The sequence below is a fragment of the Labeo rohita genome, chromosome 19 (genome assembly GCF_022985175.1).
Source record: "Labeo rohita strain BAU-BD-2019 chromosome 19, IGBB_LRoh.1.0, whole genome shotgun sequence".
NCBI classification, from domain to species: Eukaryota; Metazoa; Chordata; class Actinopteri; order Cypriniformes; family Cyprinidae; genus Labeo; species Labeo rohita.
The window spans coordinates 26,071,369-26,086,177 of record NC_066887.1 but is presented as its reverse complement, the minus strand read 5'-3'; the positions used below and the strand labels follow the sequence as shown (position 1 = coordinate 26,086,177).

At 35.6% G+C, this 14,809-nt stretch overlaps 1 protein-coding gene across 1 annotated transcript in view; it reads left to right on the top strand.

Moving 5' to 3' along the window:
• Positions 1-14,809, top strand: part of efna3a (ephrin-A3a) — a 121,350-nt gene that overhangs the window by 49,361 nt on the left and 57,180 nt on the right.

Here is a 14,809-nt window from a genome sequence, read left to right as displayed (position 1 = left end):
ATTAATTTGTACTACAGAGGAGCCATAGAAGTGGCTTGTAGATGTATTTTCATATGTTTAATGAGGCTCAGAGGTGGCATGAGCACAGTCAAATTCATAAACAGGTTGAGATTATTGTTTTAAATATAAAATTTTGAATATAGAAATATTACATGATTTAATAACTGAAAAGATACTGAAAAATGAAACTAAAACTGGCAGAAGGTGGCGACAAGTCACTGATTTAATTACTGAATCATTCATTTGATTCATTCAAACACTGATTCATTCAGGAATAAAGCAAGTGACTGTCTTTATAAATTTGAATTTTATTAAAATTGAATTAAATTGAATTAAAATTGAATTATTGACTCACTAGATTTATTTAAAAACACGTTTATTCATAAACAAAATACTGATGTGTTTGAGTGGAGATGTGCAGCGGCTCAGTTATGACTTGTTTTAAACTATTTTTGACAACGAAATAGAGCAAAATCAGGCAAAAGTCTTATAGTCAAACAATGTAAGTCACTTAATATTAACTTCTCATTTATTTAACTGTATCAATAAACAATTTAAATCAATATCTCATTTACAGACTCCCTTAAAAATCATTAAAACTGTCACTCATCTTAATTCATCGCAATCTGACAAAGTTCCATTATAATCAACAAAGCTCTCTACGCTGCACAATAAATCTCTTATTTACTCTCTCTCTGCACTTTGTTTTTTGATATGATTCGTGAGATATGTCTGTGATACATTACTACAAAAACTCGTAGAAAGCATTGAAGCTCCCCTCAGCGTAAGCACAAATATGCTGATCGCACTGGTGCTCCTAAAAAATGTTTCATAGTCGCACACAGTAGTTTTGACTGAAATGGTCCCACTGTTGAGCCCTGCTCAAAATTTGGATGCATTTCAAGCATCCAAGTGCACACACACAATAGTGAGTAGTGGACACACACTGTGAACACACACACCCAGAGGCATTTTTGTTGCACCGCCCAGGGAGCAGTTGGGGGTTCAGTGCCTTGCTCAAAAGTCTCACCTCAGTTGTGGTATTGAGCGCTGGGCATTCACTCCCCCTACCTTCAAGCCCTGCTGGTACCGAGACTCAAACCTGCGACCTTTGGGTTACAAGTCCGACTCTAACCATTAGGCCACGACTGCCCTCTTTTGTGATGACAGTATGACAGCAGCTGGTCAGTACGTCACTATAAGTCTGCATGTTTTGTGTGTTCACACATGGTGTTTTTAGCATGTGCCATCTCAACATACATAGACTTTGAACTCTGAGAGTCCCTTGACAAGCTTTCACTGTTTCATTTTTATTTTGTAAAACTGAAAATATTATTCCTTTAGCTGGTAAAGAAGCATGGATACACAACTACAGTTTAATTAAAAAAAAACATATTGACAGGAGTTACTGCTCTTTTAAACATTGCAAACAATTTCTGCACTCTTCCAAGAAGGCAACATTAATCTAACGCCAACTGGATATCCTTTCCTCTGCATTTCTGACATTGATCTGACTACAGGGGCTCAGGGTTTTCCCTGTTGGCTCAATCCTCACATGCAATTGGCAACCCCTAGCTTTGGCAAAAGTTTTGTCACCTATAGCATTTTGCATCTCACCCTCATTGGCTGACACAACACAAAGGTCTGCCAACCTACTGGAGCGCTGCCTCTTGTCTTTTTAGAGGCACTAAAGGAAGCATAGAGCCATTTGTGCTCAGGATGGCAGGGGAGCCGGCAACATTTTATCTTCCTGCTTGCAGTTGCCCTACATCTTTACAGGACACAAGAGGAAGCATAAACGTTAACAAAACAAAAAGAATTTCTAAGATTAATTTGAACTCGTGTTTGGTTAACAGTGGTTAAACTGCACCAGAGGCCCTTGAGACTAGTAGGATAGCTAAAGTTCACTGGCTTGTCGAGGGTAAGAATATTGTCAGACTGGTTTTATTGTGTATTTTAGTGCTGCTCTGTGAACTAGCTTGATGTATTAGGTAGCACTCAAACTGCCCATCTGCTCACCACCTTTGTGTTGTGATGTTTTGCTTATTTTAGCAGTCTGCTAAAGTTAACAGTCTTTTCCCATGGCAAGCTTTGTTCTCGTTTAATTTGTCTCTGGCAGAGTGTGCAATAAAATCACTCATTTGTTTACAGGACACAGTGGGCGTTCAGTGAGATTTTATGTTTTCTGTGGCGCAGTTATATAGATATTTCCCTGAGCATCGCATGCTGATTGTTTGTTTTTGTGGCTTGGTTGTAAAGTAAAAAAAACAGGCACTGACACTGATAGTTTAATGAAATAAGCTTTGTTGTCAGTAGTTATTTTCAGAAATTAAGTTATGTCATCATGTTGATACAGTTGGAGCCATATGGATCATCCATATTGATGTGGATCTCTCTTGGCTGGAAATGGATACCCTCATCATTAAAATGCACGAAAACCTGCTTTTTTCTTGTGCTCAGTCACACGTTCCTCAGCTAACCTGTTCGCTGCTGGCTGTTTTCACACTGCGAACAAATGTCGTGTGATTTTACCGGTAATCTGCGCCCTCCCGAGAGAGCTACAGAGGTGTGCTGTAATGACAGGCCTGTTTCACCAGCCACCTGTCATGACCTACCTCGCAGCGGGGCCGCACGATGCTAACTCAACGCAGCTATTCATCTCCCCACGCTAATTGTCATACACTTATTCACCGGATTAGCTGCGTAATTATTCCTCATAATTACCACTTATTGTTCTCACTCGTTGTTTCCTTGCTCAATTTGTTTGTTTGCGTTCACGGCTTGACAACGAAAAGAAAGAAATTCATTGTCATGCCAAATGAAACAATTTGGATTCAAATGAAATAGATTTAATTTAGAGTGTAGGGGGTGATCTTAAACTAAAGAGGCAGAAAATTGAAACAACGGGTGAACGAAGACAGATTGAGTACAAAGGAATAACAAACACCTAAATGCTGTGAATCTAAATCTTAGTCTGGATATATCAGGGCTCGACATTAACGCTTGTCCGGGACAAGTGGATTTTGTGAAGCGGCAAGTAAAAGAGAATTTTACTTGCCCGACCGGACAAGTAACCTGATTAAAACATCAGTAACAAACAATACCTAGGAAGCACTAAAACTTTGGTGAGAATGATTCTGATTTTATTACTTCCAGTGTAAACAGTGACTGATAATGGACAGCACCAAGGTTGTGTCAGTTGAGGCTCATATGCAGCCCATCTGACTCACAGAAAAATCAAATCTAATAGGTGCAACAACACACACAAAGAAACAAACATGAACAAATATACTGCAGTAGAAGTAAGATAAATATTGTACATAACATATGATATAGGAAAGCAACATCACACGATCAAGCACCAGCATGATTACAAATATCACATTGATTTTTATACCACAGTAGTTCAATAAACAAGAAGTTAATATTAACTGACTTACATTTTTGACACATTATTGACCGTTTTTGCTAATGAAAATAGTTCTAAGTAAAGCCACGACGGAACGGTCACTCATCTCCGAGCAACACACAGCAGTGTTTCATTAGTGGATGATTCAGCATTTTTGAACGAATCGGGTGAGTCAATAGTCAGTGAGCCATTCATTTATTGAATCAGTTCGCCATTTGAACAGATTAGTTGAATCAGTGACTCACTCATTAAAGGAGAAGTCCACTTCCAGAACAACAATTTACAAATAATTTACTCATCCCCTTGTCATCCAAGATGTTCATGTCTTTCTTTCTCCAGTCGTAAAGAAATTGTTTTTTGAGGAAAACATTTCAGCATTTTTCTCTATATAATGGACTGCTATGGTGCCCTGATTTTGAACTTCCAAAATGCAGTTTAAATGCGGCTTCATACGATCCCAAATGTGGTTGTAAACAATCACAGCCGAGAAAGAAGGGTCTTATCTAGCGAACCGATCAATTATTTTCATAAAAATAATACAATTTATTTACTTTTTAATGTCAAACGCTCGTCTTGTCTTACTCTGCCTGGACTGTTTTTTTCTGGTTCCTGACAGTTAGGGTATGTTGAAAAACTCCCATCTCATGTTCTCCCTTAACTTCAAAATCGCCCTATATCGCTGTTTTACCTTTTTTGTTAAGGGTGTTTGATTTTCTTTGCATGTTCACTTTGCAAAGACTGGGTCGGTACTTCTGATTTTGAAAATATTTTTGAAGTTGAGGGAGAAAATACAGAGTTCAGGGAGAGCAAGACAAGATGCACGTTTGAGATTAAAAAATATTTAAATTGTGTTATTTTAATGAATTATATATATATTGTTTTATATGTATTATTTTAATGTTTGAGATCAAACTGTATTATTTAACTGTATTATTGGAAGTAGACTTCTCCTTTAAGATAGTGACTCTTATCTTCATTAACCCTTAAATGCATACCTCGGGTCTTTAGCGACCCGGGACGCCATTTATACCTTCTCCCTCCTTCATTTTTTTACATTTTGACATCAGCTTTGTTAGTATTCCTCAATCTGTTCATTATGAACAATAAAACAAGAAAAAATTACTAAAATATAAATGAATGTCTGTTTTCTGATTAATTTTTTGTAAAAAGTGTATAGGGTCACTTGCGACCCGAGGTGTGTAATAGTGTAAGTATATTTATCGTGTCCAAAAATCTGATAAATAAATACATGCAATTAAATACATGCAATTCACCTTTATTCCTCGAGGTGGCACTGTTTAATAGACAATAATAAGGTGATGTTTCACTCATAATTATCGCAGGCATAAAACAAAAGAATATCATCAGCCAAAATTGAATTGGTTTGAATGGCTTTACTGCAGAGCAATTACTGTATGCAATAAAATATAAATGTCACTGTTATTTGATGGTGGATGTGGTGAATAAGCTGCCAGCGATCAAACTATTGATTTTGAAGTCAGTGAAAACGATAGTTTTGCGAATATGGTTAAGATCATGAATATGAGCCAGATGCTGAATGTACTATGGAAGTGCACTCTGACGATGACGGTACAATCATCTGCTCAAACTGAACCCTTCTAAGTTTCAAAAGATAACAAAATAGGCTTTATTTTATTCTTCTGTATTTGTTCTTAAAATATCAAGAGAGTTTTTTGCTATTGCAGAAGAGATCCATCCGTGCTGGATATATAGATCAGGGTCGCTAAAGATCAGAATATGTAATGATGATTGGTGGAACAGTCATGCATTTAAGGTGTAAACAGTCTGAATACATACATCTAAATGGCACTTTCGATGCAGCTTGAGTGTTTCCTCTGCAGTGGAGTTTGTTGATACTCATTTCATTTGAATGGTAACAACCATACAAAGTCTAATTATTCTAAGTGAATGTATTGATAAAATTTTATAATTTGATGTAAATGATGACACGTACATTTAGTAAGTTTAGGAAAATATTGCCTAGAAATCAATTTAAGGCAAATATCACAAATATGCAGAATAAAGTAAGACCTCATAGAGCAGTGATGAGATTGTTGTTTCAGAATGAATTACATTTACACCAAACAAAGAAACAAAAAAACGCCCCGGACAAGTAACTTTTTTACTTGGACAAGTGAATGACTGATTTACTTGTCAGAAGGATAAGCACATGCCAAGGCTTAATGTCGAGCTCTGATATATCATTTTAAGGAATTAAAAAAAATCTCATCTCAAGATCCCAAAAAGTGCCTAAATATTTTTTATAGTAGTGAATGTAATGACAAAATCAGTAAGCTTTGTTCAGTCAGCAAGATTTTAATATTATTAGCAGTAGTAATAGTAGTTTTGTTTTTTAAGTAGTGATGAATTTAAGGTGCAAATCTGTGCTAGATCTGATCTTATTATTGGTTTTTCCTCAGCTTGAAGCCAAAAGGAGGAATGGATGGTAGCATTAATTACGCCATTCAGCAGAGGTCAAGTTATTAAAATCAGTAGAATTGCAATTTTTATTTCATGTATCTGTGAAATTTTTTATTTATCCATTTTTAAAAATCTATTTTATGTTTTTTTTAACCTGGGATTGAGTCATACCATTAGTTAAACTATATTTTATTTTATTTTATTTTTTCCTTGCCATCGACAAGGACACAAACAGCAAAGTCGATTGGAGAATTCATATATAAGGCTAAAATGTTTGCAAAAACTTCTCTCAGACTCCTGAAACAAATTAAGTGTGAGAACATGTTATGTGTGGGAAGTGAAGCCAAACCAGTGCAGGAATAGTGCAGTGCAGTTATGACGCTGAGAGGGTGAAAAAAACCCTCGTCAGAAGCATGGGTTTGAACTATATGCTGAGAAAGTATCCCCGCAGGGCTCCTCTTGGAAGAATTATATTTGGTGCTCTTTGGGTCTACTGCGTATCTTTACATCAAGATAAAACCAAGATTGTATTATGCTGCGCTCTGAGGGAAAAGGCCTTTTCTTTTCACACTGCTGCTATTAGCAGCACTCAAAGCTTTGTTTTTTGCTTTACCGTAATGATCATTGATATTAAGTGGTTGTGTTTTCAAATGAAAACAGATGTACTAAAATCAGCTGCGGAAAACAGGGAAAGAAGGAGCCGCCTAGAGCAGCAGAGTCTCTTGATAAAGTACATTACAATGACCCATTTCTGTCTGTTTGCTAACAAAGTGATGCAATGATGATCGTGGCTAAGAAAAGTCTGTGGTTTGTTCTTTTATTTTTTGTCAATATTTTCACAGGTCATGTCTGTCATTATCTCAGGCGGCTCTTGATCACTTTAAAGCTTTAGCTAAAAGCTAAAATCAAGCTGAAGATCTTCAGTCTTATTCGAACCGGATTAGTTTTATAGGACATGGAGTAATGCAATAATTATCAGAGCTTTTCTGGTCAAATTGACCATGTCAGTGATTTTTTTTTAAGACTTTTGCCCTTCTATTAAAAGATAGTAGTCATATCTCAAATGACACCAGAAAATGAAAAAATGAGAGAATGCTTTCTTTCACATTTGGACTTAAAGGGATAGTACACCCAAAAATGAAATCCCCCTTAATTTATTTCAAAACATGAGGACACAAAAGACGATATTTTGTAAAATCTCTCAATCATTTTTGTCCATACAGTGAAAGTCAGCATGGTCCAGTGTTGTTCAGTGAACAGTTAAAACTTTTTTTCCAAAATATAACTTTTGTGTTAAACACCAAGTCAGTCATTCATTTTTGGAACAACATACACGTCCCTATGATTGCCGTGACGGACAAAATCACCGAATCAATGAGTAAATCAAAAATAGGTCGGTACACTGAAATGAAAGCGCAATATAGACTAATGTCTGTGAATATTAAGCCATGAATATATATATATATATATATATATATATACATATATAAATATATATATATATATATATATATATATATATATATATATATATTTTGAGAAAGTCTAAAAGTTTGGTTTAACTTGAAGACACTATGAAATTTTACTTAATGTAATCATAGTTGTCCTACTACTAATAAAATGATTAATAAAATATATATTTTTAAGGAATATTTACCAGAAAAAAATTATTTACCAAAATTTATTTACCAGAATAATGTAATTCCACAGCACATTATTTTTTGAAAAATAAATAAATAAAATAAAATAACTATATATATATATATATATAATCAATTAATTAGAGGTGTTTTATTACTAAAATAAAATCTAATGAAACGATTAAAATGGAATCCAGAAACAGTCATGAAAACAATAAATAAATAAAACTAAATTTAAAAAAAAACAAAACATTTCATAGGCTTTTAAAATGTAATTTTTCTTTAACTTTAATAAATTGCTGTTACATTGTGTAAGTTTCATGATTTAAATTCATTAGACATGTTTTTTTTTTATTAATAAAATGCAATTTAACCATTAAAATGAAGTTTAGAAAAATTAAAATGGAAAAAAATGGAATTTGGAAAAAAAATAAAACAGAATTTGTGAAAAAATTAAACATATTTCATATTTCATTTTGTTAAACGTTTACTAAATTGCTGTTGAATTGCTCAAGTTTCATTATTTCAATTTCTAAGACATGTTTTTGACTAATCAAATTAAATTTACCATTAAAACAAAGTCTAGAAAAATTAAAACTTAAGAAAAAATTAAATGGATTCCATAAAGCCCTAAACATAAGGGTCAGCAAATTATGACAGTCAGTAAGTCAGTAAATTTTCATTTTTAGGACTGTCCCTTTAAGGGTTATTAAATGTGTTCTTTTAATAACCCTTTTAAGACTTGGGCATTAGTAGTGGCATTTATTTATTTATAATTTAGCTAAATAAATGTCACAAAAAGTCATTGTGAAGGGCAAAAACTAAAGTGATTCAGAGCAATTTTTTCCAGAACATAAAAAGAGGCTAAAAACAATGGAAATGTTTGTAATTGCTTACTGGAAAAACTGGCAAAGCGTGTAAAGCAATTGTTCATCATTTAGGGTGACAAATTACTAATATCAATAGTTCTGTTACTTTTTGCTCAAAGTTCTAATCTATTTCTAATCAATCTCCCTAGATATATACAGCAGTGATTTGATATTTCCTGCATAGCTAATTGGCACAACTAAATCAATTTTGCATGCAGTAGTTTTGATTTTCCACAGACATCGCTTTTCCTGTGCGAACTGACATTAAACATATGTCAGCGGTAACTATTGCTTTACAGACATGTGTCCTGAAAACTAATCCCATCCAAATAGGGCTTTTGGCTGAATGAATCTTAGTGCTTGCTTTCCAGTATCCAGGGAGCAGAGCGGGAAACGTTGTAACTGGACTATTCAATTTGTGCGGAACATTTTTGACAGAAAGTGGAGAAATCTTCCCAGCAACCCATGCAGATGGTGAGTGAGCTCCCCATGTTTGCGGTCAGAGATCCCACGGGCCCCGTGCGCGCACACAAACACACACACTTCAGTGGCCCGCTGATGCTAGATGCTTTCCTGAGCCTGGATTACTGTGCAGGGTGTCTGAGGGCTTCAAACTCCCCCTGAAAATCAATACACAACTCAACTGTGTCCAGCCAGCTGGAACTGGCTCCCATTTCCTATCCGGATTCAATACACCGCTCGGGCTCTACGGGCTTTGCACTGTGGAAATTAACAAACTCCATTAATGTCTTATTAGTATGCAACAATGTGTACTTGAATCACGGCCGTGTTTAAAACTTCGCCTTGAAAGTTGTATTTGTAGTCATTTCATGAGCACAATTTGGTTCTTGACAGGCACTTTGAAGTTGACTACATTCACTAGATACTTTGCACTTTTCTATGTTGTACTACTGTACTATACTAAAGAATCATTTAGTAGATATGTTCATAAGAATTCGGGGTATGTGTATGAATGTCAAATTACTTTTTAAATCCCTTTCCGTTTTTTACATTCAAACCTACAAGTACTTTGTGCAGTCTCTTCTTCTCCTGATATAGTGTCTGGAGCGATCAATGTGCTTCGCTTATGTAAACAAAGACGCTCTGGCATGTATAATTAATGCGCTAGATTTGAATGGTGGAGCGGAAGATATAATGTGGTTGACTATTGTCTGCTTCTTCCATAAAGCTATCATATGGCTGTAGAAATAGTATAGCATGTGTCATTTTTTTATGATATTTCTTGTGTTTTTTGGGCCTTGACAATCAGCTCCTGTACACTTCTGTACTGTACCATACTATGCTGTGCTATACCTATTTTTTCCAAGTGCTCTCACACCTTTGTTTCTCCTTTGCTTGTGTCTGTGGTTGTGGTTGGCTGCCCTCTCTCCATTTCTCAGGCTCTGTATTGACTGGGAGAGTGTTGGGTTGTGCTAAAACAGCGCTGATGTATTAGCCGGCATTAGCCTCCTGAACTGCCGTTAATCTTACTGTAATAAACTTACACTGCAGCATTGACAAGGTGGATTTCAACCTCTCTCTCTCTTTCTCTCTTACACACACACACACGCACACATACCACTGTCAGTTTATTTTATATTTTGTCTTGTATCTGGACACACCAAGCTGACGGTCCGGCCGTTGGCGAGTGTCTGTTGGGCTAGTTTGTTTGGTGTGTTTTGTTCCAGACGCTGACAACGCAAGGCAACAACACCATCGGTTTTCATTCTGTCTATCGTTATATAAGTCATTCTATCGTTCTGTCATTCGTTTTATCTACCATTCTGTTGTTTTATTGTTCTATCATTCTGTCTTTCTATTGTTTTATCATTTTATCGCTCTATCATCCTACCTATTATTCTTTCTGTCGTTCCATTGTTCTATCTATCTATCTCTCTATCGTTCTATCTATCTATCGTTCTATCTATTGTTCTATCATTCTGTCATTGTACCATTCTATCGTTCTTACCGTTCTGTCTGTTATTCTATCAATCTATTGTTCTATTGTTTTATCTTTCATTCTATCCATTGTTATATGTATTTTTCTATTGTTCTATCATCCTATGATTCTGTTTATCTATCTATCGTTCTATCTGTCTATCATTCTATCTATTGTTCTATCGTTCTGTTGTTCTACCATTCTATCGCTCTTACCGTTCTGTCTGTTATTCTATCTATCAATCTATTGTTCTGTCGTTTTATCTTTCATTCTGTCCATCATTATATGTATTGTTCTATTGTTCTATCATCCTATCTATGATTCTGTTTATCTATCTATCTATCTATCTATCTATCTATTTATCTATCTACGGTAATATCTGTCTATCATTCTATCTGTCAATCGTTCTATTTATCATTCTGTCGTTTTATCTATCTATATATCATTCTCAGTCATTCTGTCATTCTATCTGTTTATTGTTCTATGTATTCTTTCTGTCTGTGCTTTCTATCTATCTATCTATCGTTCTATCATTCTATCGTTCTACCATTCTATCGTTCTTTCGATAGCTTAGCTTATCTTTCATTCTATCCATCATGTGTATTGTTCTATCTATGATTCTGTTTATCTATCTATCTGTCTATCTATATATCGTAATATCTGTCTATCATTCTGTCAATCGTTCTATTTATCGCTCTGTCATTTTATCTATCTATATATCATTCTCAGTCTCAGTCTGTCGTTCTATCTGTTTATTGTTCTGTCTATCTATTCTTTCTACCTATTCTTTCCATCTATTCTTTCTATCTATCTATCTATCTATCTATCTATCTATCTATCTATCGTTCTGCCATTCTAACTATCTTTCTATCGTTCTGTTGTTTTATCTTTCATTCTATCTAGCATTTGTTTATTCTGTTGTTCTATCATTCTGTCTATCATTCTATTGCTCTATCTAATATTATATCTATCATTCTGTTGTTTTATCTCTCTATCATAATATCTGTCATTCTATCGTCTATCGTTTTATCTATCATTCTATCTGTTAATCCTTCTATTTATCATTCTGTCTATTGTTCTGTCTATCTTTGTGTTTATTGTTCTGTCATTTTATCTATCTATATATCATTATCAGTCGTTCTGTCTGTTGTTCTGTCTTTCATTCTATCGTTCTATCTATCATTCTACCTATGTACTACTCTATCTATCTATCCCTCAATCTATCAGTTGTTCTATCTTTCGTATTATTATGTCCTTGTCTATCAGTATATCTATCTATCTATCTATCTATCTATCTGTCTGTCTGTCTGTCTGTCTGTCTTCGTATTATCGTTATGTCCTTCTGTTGTTCTAATTATCCTTCTGTCAGTCATTCTATCTGTCTTTTTGTCATTCTGTCATTCTTTCTATCATTCTTTCCGTCATTGTATTGTTCAGTGTATCATTCTTTCTATCATTCTATCTATCTCTTTCTCACTCTATATTTATCTTGCTCAGTGTGTGTAGTGTTTGTATGGGTATCTAGTATCTCTTTGTCAATGAGGTGTGTGTGCAGTTGTAATGACCTGTGTGTTGTTTATGGCATATTTCACTCATACAGCTGTAAGAATCAGCAGCACTGTAAATAGAGCTCTAATTAGAATGGAATTTGAGGAACGCTATTGATCATAAATTACACCCACTCTGCTCAAGCTCTCTCTCACAACTACAGCATTTAATATCTCAGGTCTCGCTTGTTCCGTCTCTCTCTCTCTCTCCCGCTCGTCTTCTTCCTACAGTCTTTGTGGTTTATGTCAGTCATGTTCAGTGGAGCGACTCTGAGGAACAAGCCCTCCTACCAGCCCCAGAGCAGCAGGGTCAATGTGCATCTGGAGAAGAGGTGTCTTCAGGGAAGAGTGTGTGCGAGGAAGAATATTAGTATTACACCAAAGAATAACACTGAATTTGTTAGCAGAAAAATTGGAAGGGATAAGGCCAAGATTTTACAAATCATGGATTATTACAGAGGGAAAAGGTTGGGAATGCCTTAGGAGCAACCATTTGAAGTGAACTTGCTATGGATGGGAATAAGTCCTTTGACCAAAAGCCATACAGTCTGGTCTTCAGACAGGAACAGACATGTAAAGTGACTAACTACAGATGGTTTTGTTTATCTGCCCTTTTGGAGTTATCCGCTGTTGTATGGAAAACAAAAAATTTACTTTGTGATCAGATATTACATGGAATAAGTGTTCACACAATATTTTGTTTCTTTTTGTTTAGTAGCACAATAGTTATTCAATAGATTGCAACTTAATTTATTAAATTTTTGTCTCCCCACTGCATTGCTATGTTAAAAGCTACACCTGCATGCTGTATTCTTTTTGGTTTTCACACTTCTGATTTTACCCCAGCTGGAGGCATCTATTCGTTACAGGGTGTTTTTTTGAAGTATTTTACTTTCCACTTATATATGGCACACTTGCAGTGCGGCACAAAATCATTTCGGGGCCTTGTCCGCAGCATGTTAGCGACGTGACATGGTTGTCTGGTGTTGGAAGGGCCAGAGAGAGCGAAAGCATGAGAGCAGACGAGGAGAGAAGGAAAGAAAATGTCTTTATTTGGCTCTAGAAGAGTGGAGGAGAGCGCAGAGGAGGTCAGGCCCACTGAGCGGGGGTTCCATCGCACCTGCGAGCTACAATAACAGCCGGCGCGGAGCATGCAGGCCGCTGATTGAGTTTGATCGGAGAGAAATCGGTAGAGAAAAAAGCAAAAGACAGGGGAGGGAGGACTATGGAGTGAAGTGAAGGAGGAAAAAGAGAGAACCGGCAAACCGAGCGGCATTCAAAGGCAGCAGAAAACAGAAGCGCACCTTTGACATCATCTTGCTTTTGTATGTGGGGTTTTAATTAAATATTCAAAGAGAGCAGCGGCGCAAACCCTGCCTGCTTTCACATCAATCATGTCTTGCCGGTGTCACCTCCAGATTCTCACGTAGACGGTGACTGCAGAACCTCACAGCTGCTCAATTTGCGCACTTGTTCTGAAAACCTCAAACGCTGTGGTCTCCAAAGCCACGGGGTTGCTTGTGTAAATTAGCTAATCTTTTGTTCACTTTCGGCAGACCCGGAGCATGCAGATGTGCGCTTCTTCCATCGCCACCTCCAGCTCAATCTCTTAATCTTCTGATTGCTTTTTGTAGGTGTCTGAGTTTATCTAGACTCGTTTTTGTAGCCTCCAGCCTCCACTGTCCACCATATCAACCCATGGGCATGTTTTAATGTGTGAATTTCTGTCAAACTTATGATTTTTTTTCTTACCTTTTCTAGTTAATTCTGGCCTTGAACTTAAAAGCTACTAAAAGCCCCACTTCATTTAGTTCCTTCTTGTTTCGTAGGTTAAAAATAGGCATGATTTTTGAAAATCTCCCAAATGAATTCTAGAGACAGATAAGAGGAGAGAGCTCTAAGACAAATCTGCAAAGGGAACATGGTAGAAAAGAGTAGTTTATTATAAACTTTTAATAATATTTAAATATTCTCTCTTGCCGTGCATGAACATACTGTATAAAACAAACACCCACACTGTTTCATATAGACCAAAATGTTCTTTCATGAAACTCTTGCTCCCTGCTGTTTGTTCACTTTTTATTCAAAATGTTGACTATACAAAAACAGGGTCTGAAAATAACACTTACTAAATCCACTTTTTACTTGTTGAATGTTAATAAGTTTTACTAACACAATTAATTAAATAGAGGCAGCAGTGGACCACAATACAAGGTTTCTGCATAATGTAGGCTTTAAATCCCAATAAAAAATACTGAAGTTCAGTGACTTTTATTCGAGTGAAAAATGTACTCATCATAAATGTAGCTAGCAAATGCATTTTTAAATGTCATAACTGTACAACTCCATTTGGAGACACATTTCTAACATAATGAACACATGAGGAACAAAATAACAATCATTTTCAGTGTTTTATAACAGGTGGTGAGAGAGTGGCTAATGCATGCTGCCTTGAATGACAATGACTTGCACTGTTTGCTTGGTAAATCTCATGAAACTGGTCAAGAATATGTCATGGTCATATTTGAGGGTTATATTGAAAGCCCTGCCCCTCCACCCTGCCAAAAAACAAGAAATTATATTTTGCATAAATGGTCTTGATTGATCTAATTTTTCTCAGCAATTATTCTAATTAGACTGTAGAACAATAAAATTGCAATAACAGATTTTTTCAAGAAAATAAAATCTGAATGGCCCTAAAAGGGCTTCTTTAAGCACGTTTTGAAGGTGAAATGACTGAGTGATATGGACAAAAAAATGATCACAATTTTTTTTTCATATCAGTCAATATTGATAATTATTATTATAAATGATAATTTTCATTTCTTTCAAGTTTAAAAGCAGATTTTTGCTCCAATGTTAAAGTTATAAAAACCAGATGGTTAATCGTCGTTCTGAACTATTCTTTATGGTCAGAACATGGCAAACAATTAACGTTTTTGAATTCTTTACACTTTTCCAGT